This window comes from Rissa tridactyla, chromosome 6 (assembly GCF_028500815.1).
Source record: "Rissa tridactyla isolate bRisTri1 chromosome 6, bRisTri1.patW.cur.20221130, whole genome shotgun sequence".
Classification (NCBI taxonomy): Eukaryota; Metazoa; Chordata; class Aves; order Charadriiformes; family Laridae; genus Rissa; species Rissa tridactyla.
The window spans coordinates 66812222-66827149 of NC_071471.1; the positions used below are offsets into that span (position 1 = coordinate 66812222).

The following is a 14928-nucleotide window of genomic DNA, read 5'->3' on the forward strand; positions in this document are numbered from 1 at the left end:
CAAACATGCCCATTGTTGAGAGTCTGTTTGTCCCCAGCCGGAGCCGGGCAGAAGGACCGGGGGCTCAGCCCCCGGGCTGCCGGTGCCCCGGAGAGGCGCGGGGGCTGGCTGAACCCGGGGCTGCCCCCGCTGTGCCCCGGGTGATGCTGGTGCCGCCGGCACGGAGCAGCCGCTGCTCGGCGCGGTGAAAATACGCTGGGATGCCGCGGGGCTCTCTTGGGCATCTCCGTCCTCAAGAACCCGCAAACCCCGATACCGCCGGCAGATCGGGCTCGCAGGGCTTTCCCTCCACCCCCTCCGGGAAGGGAGGTGTTTCCCTCTCTCGGTGCGTGCCCGAGGGAGGGCACCGCACCGCGGGCGCGGAGCCGGGCGCTGCCCACGGCGGGGCCGGGGGCTCCCCGCGGAGACCCCGGCCATCCGGAGCATCCCCCCCGCCTGGGGGATGAGCGCCACGCACAAGCAACACGTCTCACGGTTGCAGCATCACTGCCAAGATGTGATCCTTTTCTGCCTGTTGCAACCCGGTTTTATATATGTATTTATTTATTTGCTTATTGTTTGAAATAAGACATTTTTTCAAGCCTTTATTCAAACTTCTATTCCCTGAAAACACTTGCTAGACAGGGCGTTTTCAGGTGTGGTACAGCCTGCAGCCTTTTTCCCCCACTGTTTTCTGAAGTGCCTAGAATTGCCTGTTGGTGAGGCCGGGGACCGCTGGTGTGGACTTCAGCTTTGGTCACTCTGAAGCTATGGGAGTACGAGTAAAGCAATATTAGTCTTGTGAAAGAAATCATTCAAGTAGTCCTTCCCTGGAGTGATTCTTTTGCTGGGAAAATGGTTCAAATTGTAAAATAATGTTTATATAACTCATGGGCTGTTGAACTTGTGAGGCTTAGATAAAGAGTAAAGTCCTGAGATCCTCCCAAAAAAGCTCTATAAATAATAAGGGCAAAGGTATTATTCCATTCAGCAGATCAGTGAATTATAACTTTCTGACTTCTGATGGAGAATTTTTATTTTCTGTTGTCATTTGTAATGTTGTTTTGGATGCAGTTGTTGCTACCAGCAATACAGCGCTGGTTTAGATTTCAGTAGACTTTAGGAATACTTTAAAAGACTGGTATTAATTACAGTTATTGTGTGCTGTTTTTGGAGAACCAGTATTTTGCAAGTAATTTTAAATGTGCCACTCAGTTTTATGGTCTTTTTCTACCATCTTCAGCAAGATGGTAACAGTAATGTTGTTTTATTGTATTAAAGTCATATTAAACAAGCTGTAAACTATAATCCCAATGGCAGAACTTTATCAAGATTTACTCCAAACTAGATTGCAACTTTTCTTTTAATCATGGATGAAGCTCCAACAACACGTTTTTGAGGCCTGGTGCTTATTTATTTTGAAAGCTTTTTTGGAGGGGGTGTGAAACTTTTTGAAATTAAGAACGAAGGACAAGTTATGTACCTGACATCAGAGCCACAAGTATTATGTCTGTATTGTGTATGTTTCAACATTTTTAGTTGTCATTGCGAGCTGCTGCGAGTAAAGTGTTTTTAAAATTTGCAAGGAGTAACGTAGGTGGATGTCATTGCAGATGAAGAAGACGGACAGCATATAGAAGACCAAGAGTAAAAGCAAATGAATACATTGAGGATTATGGTATTTAAAAATAAGTTTGTTCCACGTCCTGCAGATTCCATCAGTAGATTTAGCTGGGTGAATGCATAGCCAAAGCCAAGTACATGCGTGTGTATTTCCACTTGTTAAGTCAAAAGTAAAAGCTGTATTAGCTCAATTATGTGGAGGTTGGTGCCTGCAATGTGGTACTTAATGTCAGAAGAAGGAAAATGATGGGATCCACACTGCAGATGTTAGAAAAAGCAGAAGTTTCATCACAATTGCCAGGGGAACACAAACCCAGTATCAGTAGCAAAAGGGAAATTTCAGATTAGTTTTGAAGGGAGGCTTAGGTAGACCTGCAACGTTAAGTCCAGCGGTGAGGACTTTTGTAGGGGACTCGGAAGTAAGGCTGAGTGACCACCGCAAATATTTTCTAGCAAATATTGGTTTAAATTTTGCAACTCATTTGCTTTGGCCTTGGGACTGTTTTTTTTCTGTTGTCCCTTGTGGAAGTTCCTTTGTGACAAAGTTGCACTAAAGCAACCCCGATGCAAAGTGAACTTTTTAGCTGAAATACCAGGGAGCGAGTTTTATAGTTGTTATACAAATACTTGCGCTCAAATCCTGATGATTACAATGAGAAGCACACCCAGAATTAACTGATACCATGTGATACATGAGTAATCTTATTAGAGCGACAGAAAGAGTAAATGCAGTTCACATAGGTGAAAATGTATTTCACTGAATAATTTTGAGCAAAGAATAAATTTCCGGAAATCTTCATCTTTTTTTGCAGAATATGAAGTTTTTGACACAAAATTACACATAAGTTGCTTGTTATACTCAGAAGTCTGCCAGTCTGAACACGTAACAAAGAGAGTTTTATTGTATTTGGAAGTTCATTTATAATTTATTAGGAATAAATTTACGCTGTTTCCTCAGCTATCATTTCTCATTTCTTGGATGCACAATCCCATTTCACAAATCGCTGGTCTCTTTTAGGACTGAGTAGAAAATACATCTGGTTTAATTATTAGGAACTAAATAGGTATTTGGGACCATCTCGTATTGCCTGAGGAAAAGAATAAGCAGGGAAGGGAAGACAAGAAAGATGAGAATCATAAAAAGAAAAGCAAAATAATAACAATTGCAGTCATTTCAGGTTGAGTAAGAACCCCAAATTATGAGGTGGTGAAACATTTATCTGGATCTTTTCATTAGCCTTCTTGTTTCTGAGTCTCAGAACAATCATGTCTGAACCACAGAATCATCTAGCCATTACTAATGGAGATACATCATGCTGCTAGCAGCAAGTCCAGGTTGGTGAATCAATCCCAATTAATTTTCCCAATTTAAAGTTGTTTGACAGAGGACATCATCAGAACCAAGGAGCCAACAGAGGGGTCCAGGAGAGACCGAGGACTGAGTCACCCAGCGTTTCAGAGGAACTTTAACAGCCCCAACCCAGAGAAGCTTTAAAGCACATCCATACAGCCATGAATCTACCCCCGCCTGTCAAAAGCAATAAGCTAATAAAAGACAAGTCCTTCAAAGAGGCTGATGATTAAATTATAATGTTTGTATGAAAAACAAACAATGTGGTCAGATAAGCATGACCAAGGCATCATGATTGCCTAGATACTTTTTATCATGATCCATTCCTTCCTAGCCATGAGAGCAGTCTTCCCTCCTGTTACCAGCTGCTTCTGTGCACGTGAGCTTTCTCACAACCTGAAACACATTTCAAAACCAAATTCCCACTATAGTGTTCAAAGGCAATTCCTGCCACTTTAAAGTTTTAGTGAGAACTAAATTATTCATCGTGGTTATCAGTTTTTAAAACAGCTAATTTGGAAGATAAACTATTATTTTTCTCAGACGTGGGGTAATGTGCAAAGCTTGCCATGTAAACCTGGTAAAAGGAAAAAAACTTTCAACCACTAAAACATAACACAAATGCTGCTTGTTTTTGTTTTTTCTTTAGGTAGACTGAGATTCTAAAATAAGCTTATTTATGGCACCCAAGCAGAGCCTTTGATGGGCCTAGCCAAAAGGGGCGACCTTCTTTTCTATATCTCAGAATTTTTTGATGAGTGCACACTGATGCCATATAACATGTGAAATGTGCCTGGTCATAAATTGCTGTATTTTTAGCTTGCTTTTGCAGGATGATCACAGGAGAGATTTGTGCATGTCCTTATTGGCAAAAGACTAGCAATAAATCCTAAACAAGAAGCGCGATTGCTTTCCAAGAACTTGGCTGCCGAGCAATTGGAAAAAGGGCAGTAGAACAATGAAAAGCATATTTTGAAGGAAAAAAAAGGTGACTATAGCGACAGCCAAAACCCCATGGAGAATATGATTATTGCAACTTAACTTTAGCAACTCATTAACTGGTGCTTTGAATGCAGAATCTAAGGTCCTGTCCTGTATCCCTTGATATAAAAATAAAGCACTTTGTAAGGGAAGTGTTGTCTCTATAAGTGGAGGAAGCTTGCATGCAGTGACTCAGTTTAGTTTTCTTTTTGGAGTTCAACAGAAGCTCTTCACCACTGCAATAACTTAAAAAAAAATATAAAAATTCCAAGAACAGAATCAGCCATTACTTCGCATGCAACAGGGTGCTTTTAACCAGTAGTTTAAAAAAATGAGGTTCCTTTTCAAGCCTGTAACTGTTTCTTTCTGGAAAAAAAATAAAAATCCCAAAGAGTCCAGAATATTTCATTATATTCTAATCAAGGAAATTCAGAAAATAGGAGTCTTCAGGCCTTTGTGAAAAGCATGTTTAAGTCTGAATGACTAAAGATCCCCTTTTACAGAAGGGAGTTATTTCTGTTGCCATACCTGGCTTAGAGCAAGTTTGTGTGTCTGCCTGTGTAGAACTGGCTTGAAATCCTCTTTCCATGTGTTGTTTTTTGTAGCAAGGCTGATGCAGAGCAAGTTAGAGTTGCTGTAGCTGTGCCCTTGGTGGGCATTCTGTTCTTCGGGAGTTTTCCCTTGTTGCTGACTACACCAGATTGCAATCATGGGCAGCAGGTCTTGGCATGTGGCAATGCTGGAGAAACCAAGAGCTCTTCCACCCAAACTTCTTTACTGACGAGAGAGGACTATGCCCCTTTGTGTGTGGTGTTGCTGTGGAACTGTGACTTTTATTTTTTTTTATAGCCTAATTGCTATCATCTAGTTTGTTGGGTTTGTAAACACTTTAAAGAATATTGAGGACTGAGCTGTCATGATCTCTCAGGTTATTAACACATAGAAGCTATTAACTAGTAAAACTTCTAGAACAAACGTTAACTATGGACGTTTGAATAGGGCTACTTACCTTTGCTCCATTAATCTCATGTGATTGCTTTTCTCAAGTGCAAAATCATAAATCTAGGAAGAGATTGCCTGTATTCATTATCAATATATTCCTTTTCTGAGAAGGCTTTAACTTAGTGTCACTGAAATTGTCCATTCAGAAAAGAATTTTCAGTATTTAGCCAAGACATAGGCATGATTTTTGACTATATGTAGATTTCTGTATTAACTATTCTGAGATAATTTAGGCAAAAATATCTGAAAGAGGTGGTTTTTAGGGATGTTCTATTGAGAGTGTTACCAGGCCAGCAGCATTTGAACCAAACTAACACGTGTCTTTGTGATAAGCAGCTCCAGAATGAAAGCTTCAACCATGGTCTTGCCCTGAGATGGGTCCTACTGCATGTATCCATGCCTTTGTCACCTGTGTGATGTGTGCGCTGCCCCATTTTGAAGGCAATAAAGAAGAAACAGCTAAAAAGGAATGCCCCAGCTCTGTCTCTGCTGTTTCTAGGCCCTGGGGGTGTGTTATACCCGTTCAGTGGTTGACCTTGCTTCCTTTTTCTTCTATACTTGCAGACAGTACAATAGGTTACTATTGAAAAGAACCCAAAAAACCCACCCCTGCGTCATTTCAGTCTTACTTCTTGGAAGATGCGTTCCCTTTCCAGGTACTGCTTTGCTAACTAAGATCTGCTAATGATTTCTCTTTCCCCAACTGAAAAGATGAACATCTGAGTGCTGAGGACTTTGATGCTTGCAGTGAAGGGTCTGAAGCCCTGATCGTGTGTTCAGACTTATTAATACAGATGTGCTCTGGTCCTCATAAAACTCAAAGCTGACTGCTAGGATGTAGGCAGGGTCCTCTTGCATGTGTAGAGACAAAAGTTGTATTTTTATTGCTTGGTTGACTTATGTATTTAGGCATGTAGCTGATTCTTCTCCTACACTATTTTTATGCCAGCGCTACTCTGTGAATGACTTCTGGTTTGTATTGATCCAAAGAAAGCTACTGAAGCTCTAATTCAAGTGCAAGTGGTGGTGCTAAAGTCAATGGGATTATTTCCATGGGTAAAATATCCACAAAATCACATCAGAATCCATACTGGTGCATTGAAAAAGTTTAAAAGCAAATTATTTTATCCAAGCAGTTACTGACTTCATAAAATATTAGTCAAAACCCACCAAATAAATAAGGGTTCCTCTTCCTTTACAACTGGATAGGAAATACTACCTTTCCATCCGTTTCTCTTTTTTTTTGTCAATGAAAATGGTAGCTAAGGATCTAACTCGTGCTCATCTATAAGATCTTCCCCTGGGTCTCTATTTCAAAAATATTCTATAAGCTGTATGAGTTTTCTGTGTGGCAGTGGGTAAGAAGAGAGTTGATTGCTTCTTATTTCTACAGGCACATAATCTAAACAATAACAAGATGATGTAATCCTAATATTTCTTTAAGACCACAGGATGTGAAATTAAATTAAAAGGCCAGGAAAATAAAGAACCCTGCAGTTTGATTACACTCAGCTGGATTATCTTTGTAATTATTTTGCTAGGAGGATTTGAGAATGCATACTACTTTGTGAGAAAGATTAGGCAGGGAAACCAAAATTAAAGTAAACATTCTGAAGAAAATATTGCATAGATGATGGGTATTTTATTTCATTTAAAAAAATAATCCATAGGATTGCCAGTTAAAATGAAAGGATGGAACAAAACATAGGTAAGGGGGAAGATGGATGAGGCTGCGAAGTCTGTGGAACTGGCTCCGCTGCTTCTAGTTCATACAATGTCTCTTCAGATATAGTTGAAGAAACTGTCACAAGCATTTATTCAGGAATGAAGGGCAGGCTAAAAGGAGGAGAAATACACACAAGTACTTGAGACTCAATTTGGACCTGGGAGTGAATAATGCAAATAATATTAATGAAGGAAGGGCGGCTGTCTGTGCTGTAGGGTGAAAATAGTTATTCACAGATAACTTCTCAGTGGCACAATGAAGTCTGAAAAATTTGTATATCCATCACTTCCAGCATGTAGAAGTCCGCTTACTATGCATGAGTAGTCCCTTGGACTTCCTGGGGATTGAAAATGCAGCTTGTTTGTGCGTGGTCTGCAAGGCTGGGACCTCAGGGATCAGTCAGTCCTCATTGCTGTGATGCTGTTCAAGTCAGTAAAACTGCACCGATAAAACTGAAGTGAACAAACCATTTGCAGCCATCAGGAAAGGCCTGCTATGTCATTTGGTCCGTTGTCCTCCATGCACTTTTAAAAAAGTTTTAAACAGTTTTGGTATAAAAATGACTCAGGTTATGGGACCTCTTTACCTCTTTCTCTTGAGGTTGTTTGGTTTTGGTGTTTTGGTTTTTTTTTTTGCAATCCCAGGAAATCTTGATTGTTCTAATTAAATATTCCTTACTTCCTGCTCCTTACTCATGTAATCCCTTTTCTACAGTTTTCATTCTCCAGGTACTTTCTGTTTCCCATCAGTTATAATCTTGCCAAGTTCAGCAGGTTTTGTTCTTTCTTCCATCTAGCTTGTTGGCTTGCAGGGCCCACCTCAAATTGCGTGCAGTCAGTCCTTAGGACAAGTTCTCTCCCGGCAGTGGGTTCTGAGGAGGTGTGCCTGGGGACAGAGTGGGTCGTGCAGGCAGTCTGAATCCACTCCTCACTCTGGCTCACCTAAAAAATTAGCTGAAATAATCGCTGGTCAGATGGAGAGGGGCCCTGGGGCAGAGATAGCACCGAACAGGGTATTTCTGAATAGTTTCTAGTTTCCATCAGTGAGGTTGCTTATGGAGTTCCCTGTTGCCCTGAAGATGCCAAAGAGGCAGTTAATAAGCAGCAGTAGCAGCTATTTTTTGCATTGGTTGAGTGTTCTCTTGGGTCCCATTGAATGCATGATTTCACTATGAGCCCGGCTTTTTCCTGGTAGGCTGAGGTTATATTACAAGTTCTAGAAATTACCTTATTTTCAGTACAGTACCTCTTTTGCTTAACTACTCAGAGCCAGTCTCTAGTATGCACACGGTGACTTCTAGTATGCTGTTTACTAGCTCCCAATGCTCCTGGACTATTCCCTTTTTCCTAGCATCATTCTCCCAGTGAATAAATTTGGATGGTTTTGCTTCCTCTCCCTGTTGCAGTAGTCTAATTTTTTCTAGACTGAAATTCCCATATCTTATTCTTCCCACTTTTCTAATCTTTCTAGTTTATTTTCCTGCACCTCTGTTTCTGACACCACCTTTGAATTTGAGAAGTCTTTGATGTACTGTTTAAAGCATATTTAATTAGGTGGGATTAATTGTCAGTTTACTGGACATATTGTATGTATTCTCTTTCTTGATGTATTTTCTGTTGTGTGTTATCCTTCGTTGTTCTTTGGTCAGTGTTTAGTCTGTGTGACAAGGCTCTTATCTAAAAATTACTGAAATTGTTCTTCTCCCCTCCCCATATGTTATGGGAGACCTTCATAATTCTATAGAAGGTCTTTTTTTTTTTTTTTTTTCCCCCAATGAAAGCTTTAGACTCTGCCTGAATGAGCTCGCTCCCTCAGTTTTATCTAGCCATCTAGTTTGTCTCAGGAAAGGGACTGCCTGCCAGAATGGAGAAACTCTGTGACGTTACAGTTGCATTCATTTGGCAGCATCTGCAGAAGGCACTGGTGGAGAATCTCATCTTGTGAAAAAAGTCAAAAAAAAAAAAAAAGAGAGAAGTGCAGCTGGACGAAGAGGAGATTCAGAAACAAAGGGAAGATGTCAGTGATGCCAAGTGAAAACAACACCGATGAGTCCTCAGTGACGCTTCTGTCAAAAACCCCTGTAGACAGCACAAGGGGACTGACATCTTTAACATGCAGATGAGTTGGTAACAATGAATGCTGGGCTAAATCATCATTCAGCCAAGTTTGCCAAAATATATGCGGAAGTTATACATACGTATTTCACATTGGTGCTGTTCAATCCTTGACGTTCTATTTTGTCTTGTGTTTCTGCTGATTTCATCTTCCCGTTGCTTTCCTTCCTGCTCCCTAATAGGTTTGGTTTTGTTTCTTACTGGGGATGGAGGTTAGATTGGGAATTCCATTCAGCCTGTGTACCTCCTTTTTCCATCTTTAGTTTTGGTTGTTACAGATTTCTTTTTTATTATCTTTTTGGTCCTCTGGATCTCCTTGAAGTTGGTTGCCTCTGGTCCAGCAGGAAAAATTTTAGTCGTAAGTACGTGATAAGCAGGAGAAATTTTAGTGATCAGCATGCGATAAACATGATAGTGATAAATGGGATAACATCTCACTACCAATTTTAGTGATAATCAATAGGGTTGCTTTCTGTAGGGGTGATCTTGCTACTTGCATGGCAAACCTTTCTCCAGCAGAAGCCCAATGGGACAACCTACCTTTCCTCTTTTATTGAGAAACATGGTGCAAAAATGCAATTGCTCACCCTGCAAGTTTTGCATGGGAAATTTTATTTGGTTAACAAATACGGAAAATTAAGAGAATCTGAACACTCAGCCATAATCCTCTTACTGTTAAAGGAAGAATAGTTGTCCAGTGCCACATTTGGAAGTAGTGAAAAAGCTTACAAATACAGGAGTTTGGACTAATTTATGAATAAACCCTTTCTGTCTCCCTCCATAGCAATTCCACATCTACATTTCATCTCTGAATCATGATTTTGTGTTTCTGAGGATGCCAAGTTATAAATCATACATTGACTGAGAATTCCTCATGAAGCACACATCTGGGGAAGTTTGTGCTTTGTTTATTTCACCAGCAGCTGAGTTTCAGGAAGAATTATCCAGATGACTTACATATGATGTAAGCTTCTCTCAAGGTTACAGTACACCTTTCCTGGAAGCCTTGTGCGTTTAGTGTGCATCTCCTTTTACTATTTGCTCAATGAGAGACATAGGAATGGTTCAGGAATTTAAAAAAAAAAAACAAACCTGAGCTCTAGGTTTGGAGAGCTGGTAATAGAACAGAAAAGTGTTTGGAGTAAAGTTCCTTCTTTCCACGTGTTATTGACTGACACTGAATAGCAGCAGGTGCCTATGGAAAGGCATGGATAGAATGATCCATCCCCAAGTCTGAGCAGAAGGTGGCTTTGCCCTATGGTGTTTAATAGAGGGATCTATCCTTTATGAATTTATTCCATCCCTTTTTGACCACACTTGTAATTTTGGCCTGAGCAGCTTCCTGTGGCAATGAGTTCCATCAAGAATGCAAACTTCTCCACATGTGTACTTCATGAGGGACGCTCAGTTGATGCATGACAGGTTTTGGTAACCTCAGAAAGCAGTCATTGTGAAGATGTGGAAGTGTCTCAAAGGGGAAAGAAAGGGAAGTATCTGCAAATCAATCAAACAACTCCATTGTGGTTTGTTTCTTAGATTGTTTCTTTCACATGTTGATTTCATTGCTTCTACCCTGATTTCTATTAGGTCATTCATGATTTTATAACCCTTTATCACATCCCCTTAGTAGTCTTTCTCCAGATGGAAAGGCCCAAGTCTATCATCTCTGTCCCTTTGCATGTTCTAATTCTGTATCCATTTTGAAATGGGTGACCAAAACTACACGCACGTGTTTGCACTATGCGCAGTGGCACAGTGATGCTGACCGCTTCATACTTTGTTCTTGTAACAAACTTAACTTGATGTTTGTTTGCTTCCCCCCCCCCCCCCACTGTCTTAAGTATTCATTACTAGGCCTACTGACAACAACCTCAGGAATTTGTCTCCTGAGCTGCAGTGTTTAATTTAGAGCCCATCGCTTGGTGTGCATAGCAAGAGTCATTTTCTTTCACCTGGAACACTGTGCTGTCTGACGTAGAATTTAATCTCCCTTTTTTTTTTCTTTTTTTTTTCCCCCTGAACTCTTAAGTGATCCAATACCGCAACATACTCCTGCAGCTCTTCGCAGGCTGTTTGTTACAACTGTCCTGAAGAAATTCATCTTGGCAGCAAATGTCATCTTGCTATTTATCTCTTTTTCCAGACCGTTTATGAATACACTGAGTAGCCCGAGTCCTACCGCAGATCTCAGTGGCACCCCACTAGCAGCCTCACTCCACTATCAAATTTTTATCCCTGATTTCTCATCTTGTCAACTGCTGCTGACTCACAACAGGGTCTCCTCTCCAGAAACAGTTTATTTTCTTAAGAATTTTTGGTGTAACTCAATGCCAAAAAATCCCCACTGTTCAAAAGTGTCAGAAGCCACCTGCGCGAGCAGCTTTGACTACAGCCAACTTGTTCCAGAGGTGGAGAAGAAAAGCAAAAACCTGTGAATGAGAAATGTTGGAATTTGCCAGCTGATGGCAGTATTCGAAGGAGCCATCCCTGTGACATCTGAGGATTGGCAAAAAAAAAATCAGGGTTGCACCAGGGCCTGAAAGACAAGGTCCCAGGTGAACACTGTTAAAACAGGCACTGCTTGAATTTACCCATCAAATCTCTGACCACCTGAAGCTGTTGTAAGGTCAGCAATCACTTCTAATGCCGCAGAAGAGCATGATACGTGCCAGTAGGCCACTGTCCAACACGTGCTTAAAAAAATAAACCCAACCCTAATCTCCCACCCTGCCCCCAAACCCTGCCAATCCCCGGGGAGGGGGGGAAGAAAAAAAGAAAAGAAAGGTGCTTTCAGGTAATTATTCTTCAGGACCTGTACACTAAATACTTACTTTTGTCTGCGCATACATGCACAGGATCAACTTCTCTCATCAGGCAGCCTAATCTGAAATCTCTAGCAGGTCTCAGGACATTTGTTATTCTGGCTCATGCAAAGCTCCAGCTGCAAAATGTTTATTTGGCTGTGAAAAGTCTATGAAGTAACAAACTTTGATGGATTCAGCATATTGTTTTCTCTTCCTTTTTTGGGATGCTCTTTGCCTCCAGCTCTCATGGGGAACACATCTCTCTTTTTTTTCTTTTTTTTTCCCCTGTACATCAGAAATATTAGACACCTCAAGTGACTGTCAATGTGGGTACCACAGGTACGAGCCATGCTCTGCTTGCAACCCTTTTGTGGCAGTCTGCGCTGCAAACACGTTGCCTAAAAATAATGGCATAATATGACTGCGCAACACTAATGTTTAACCTCGCTATGATTTCAAGTTGCTAGTAGTTTATTCTTGCCTATTAGCAGTTTACAGGTTGAATAATACCATGACACTGGGATTATTCGTGGAGCCAAGTCAAGGAAGTAAACTCTGGCTTCGTGAGCATAGTTGGGAAAGTAGGTAGAGAAATATATTATTTCTTGAGTGACCTCTCTAAGACCTCCTTGTGGTGGTTGTTATAAACAAACTGGTAATTGGAAAGTTTAGAATAAATAGAAGTCAGCTTTTTAAAACTTATGGATGTGCTATGTAAATGACCCTTCCAAAACGAAGCTCCAGTCTATATGTTATAAATCCTTTGCAAGAGGATTGTTTGAATATATTTTTAAGCAAACATTTACCAGCAGTGTGAAGGCGTTAAGCTTGTTTAGAAGCCCAGAAATATTTTACAAGTTGAGGACAGAGCATGCTTTTGTTTGGAGTCTTGGGCCTAAGTTTTCAAAAATACTTAGTGATTTCTTTTTATGTTTTGGATTTTAGATACAATGAGTTGAGAAAGAATTAATATTGGGAACGAAACCCTGGATATTAAAACGTATATTCTGTGCATGGAACAGCCAAATGTGAGAGGTCTGGCATGTTTCTAGGGCCAGATACCGAGGAGAGCAGGCAGCAAAGCTTTGATCTCTGCCCTTTGTTAATCTCCCTGCTCGAGGTGATGGCTCAGGTGTTAGGATACGGCGTCGCATTTTGAAAGAGAAGGCACAGAAGGCTGCTATGCTGCCTGTGTGAATCTGCTAGTGCAGGTGCAAGCTGAAGATGCCTTCCTATAAACACTAAAGCAGGTAAATACATTTCAGATGTGACTAGTCCCGTAAAGTGAATGATTTGTTGACAGAGGCAATTTGAGCAATTGCTCATCAGTGAAAGTAAATGCTTCACATCCCAGGCTATTGCCTGCTTGTAGGGGAAAAAAATAAATTTGAAAAAAAACATATTTTGTATAAGCTTAGCACCTAATTTCGGCAAATGATTGTGGGAAGACCATCTTTTTTAAGGAGGTTTTGCTTGTTTCATTAAAAATGGGATGCGATTTGCAGACACTTCTCTTCACTAACAAAGATCTGCACTATTACCATTGAATCTTTTAATCTGGGCTGATGGCAAATCACAATGAATGTGTGTTTTATAAAACAGAAGTGATGTATTAACTTCTCTAATATCTTCTTGCAGATGAAGTTTCATTTGATCTTAGTAGATGAAGTTCAGCTGGAGGATAAAGCTAATTTTTAGGATTGCATAATTTTGCAAGGGAGTGAATTTTGCTCTTTGTAAGTCTTACGGTTTTCCTCTGGGGAGGGGGAAAAGGGAGAGGAACAGCTTGACGGGAATCAGTTGTTTTGATTTGGGAGAATGTGAGGAAATGGCATCTTCCAATAAATACAGATTTTATTAAAGTTGAATATTGTGACAAATAGTTCAGACTTAGAACTTCAGATTTGGTATGCAAGCAGAGTAACTCCGCTGAGATTTGTGTGCATTGCTAAGATTAATGAAATATACTTTGTAAAGAAGGGTAATGATTCACTGTGTAAAAATAGGCAGCATCTTAAAGAGCTTGTAAACAGAGCTATTAATTTTAGGACTAGAATCTTATACTCCTTGTCTTAGTCTGAGAGTAATGTCACTACTCTCCATGACACTATTCAGCAGGTACAAATTCAGCTCTTAAATAGATTTTAAAATAAATTTTAAAAGTGGCCACAGTTGCATTTTTGTTTGCGTGTTTTGTCCATCCTTTGAAATATCTGTATGATACTTTTACTGTATGAAATATTAATCTCTTCCATTTTAAGCCATCTTCTACACCACAAACCCTGCTTGATACATTTGCTGCAGTCAGTTAGTAATAACCATTACAAAAGGAGCCACAGCTGATGTGCCTCTCCTTTTCTACCTACTTACCTCAGGGTTTTGCAGTCTAGAAAGCACTCCTTGGTGTGAGTCAGTAACAAGATCTTCTGATTATTATTTTTTTTTCCTTCCCCCCCCAGTGTTGATTGTGCTTAAGGCTTAGTCTGATGCTGCATTTCTCCCTTGACTTAAAGGAAGGGGAACGACTTTCCTCTTCTCTTTCATAACCTCAGGTCTTGTAGTTTTGATTCATTCTTTTCAGTATCAGAGAGAAGCTTTCTTTGGCTTACTGCAGCTTTGTGGCGATCTTCCCAACAGTTCCTGCCTTATTCCACTGTCTTGATCTTCTGCATGAAGCGTATATTTGTTTTCTTTCAAAAGAAGGAAGCCTCAAAATTTGGGCAGGAGCCAAAGGCTCAATTCCAGCTCAATGGTATTAAATTGTAGTTAATGGAACACAGCGAAATCAGCATCGTTTTCTGTTGGACCCACTGGCCGTGAGTGTCTTTCTTTTTAAGCTGAAAGCACAAGAAAACATATTTGGGTGCCAGCTCCTTTCACTTTTGACAAATAAGCCAAAGGCCCATCTTACTGCTTCCACAGGAATATTAGTAGTTGCTTTGTATCAATGGGGTAAGCACAGAGATCACAAATACAGTTGTAGGACAGACTGGGTATAGAGCACTCACCTGAAAGAAGTGCATTGAAAGCTAGAAGTTGTGAATAACATGAAGATCATTGCAAGTTTTCCATCCTGGGCTGCACCTGATGACGTGCACTGGCACAAGCGTTAGCCTTGGCCACTCTCAGTCTCTGGGCTCTCTATGAAGCCCTGTATTATTTGTCTTTTGTACCTGATGTTCTTGATGTTCTTTAAAACACTAAATGTAAATATTTGTATTTAGTGTATTAATATAATCTAAATATTTTTTTTATTCCTTTGGGAAGTGGGCAGATAGATACAACCAGAGCCATAGAACTGTGTGAAGCCTGTAGGTTCTTTGAATTTTCTCCTCCAACTTTTCTATT

General features: G+C 40.4%; 1 protein-coding gene and 1 long non-coding RNA gene across 4 annotated transcripts in view; one reads left to right on the top strand and one right to left on the bottom strand.

The window, feature by feature from the left end:
* Positions 1-14928, top strand: part of GRK5 (G protein-coupled receptor kinase 5) — a 175794-nt gene that overhangs the window by 3670 nt on the left and 157196 nt on the right. The gene's annotated exons all lie outside the window — the stretch shown is intronic.
* On the bottom strand, positions 6583-14715 carry LOC128911864 (uncharacterized). Of its 2 annotated transcripts, none has more exons than XR_008467202.1 (4): positions 14589-14715; positions 13951-14417; positions 8860-9108; positions 6583-7603 (listed from the first exon to the last, which is right to left on the bottom strand). It is a non-coding gene; the product is annotated as an uncharacterized LOC128911864 (long non-coding RNA). The 2 variants fall into 2 exon arrangements; XR_008467201.1 differs by having other exon boundaries at positions 6583-7615.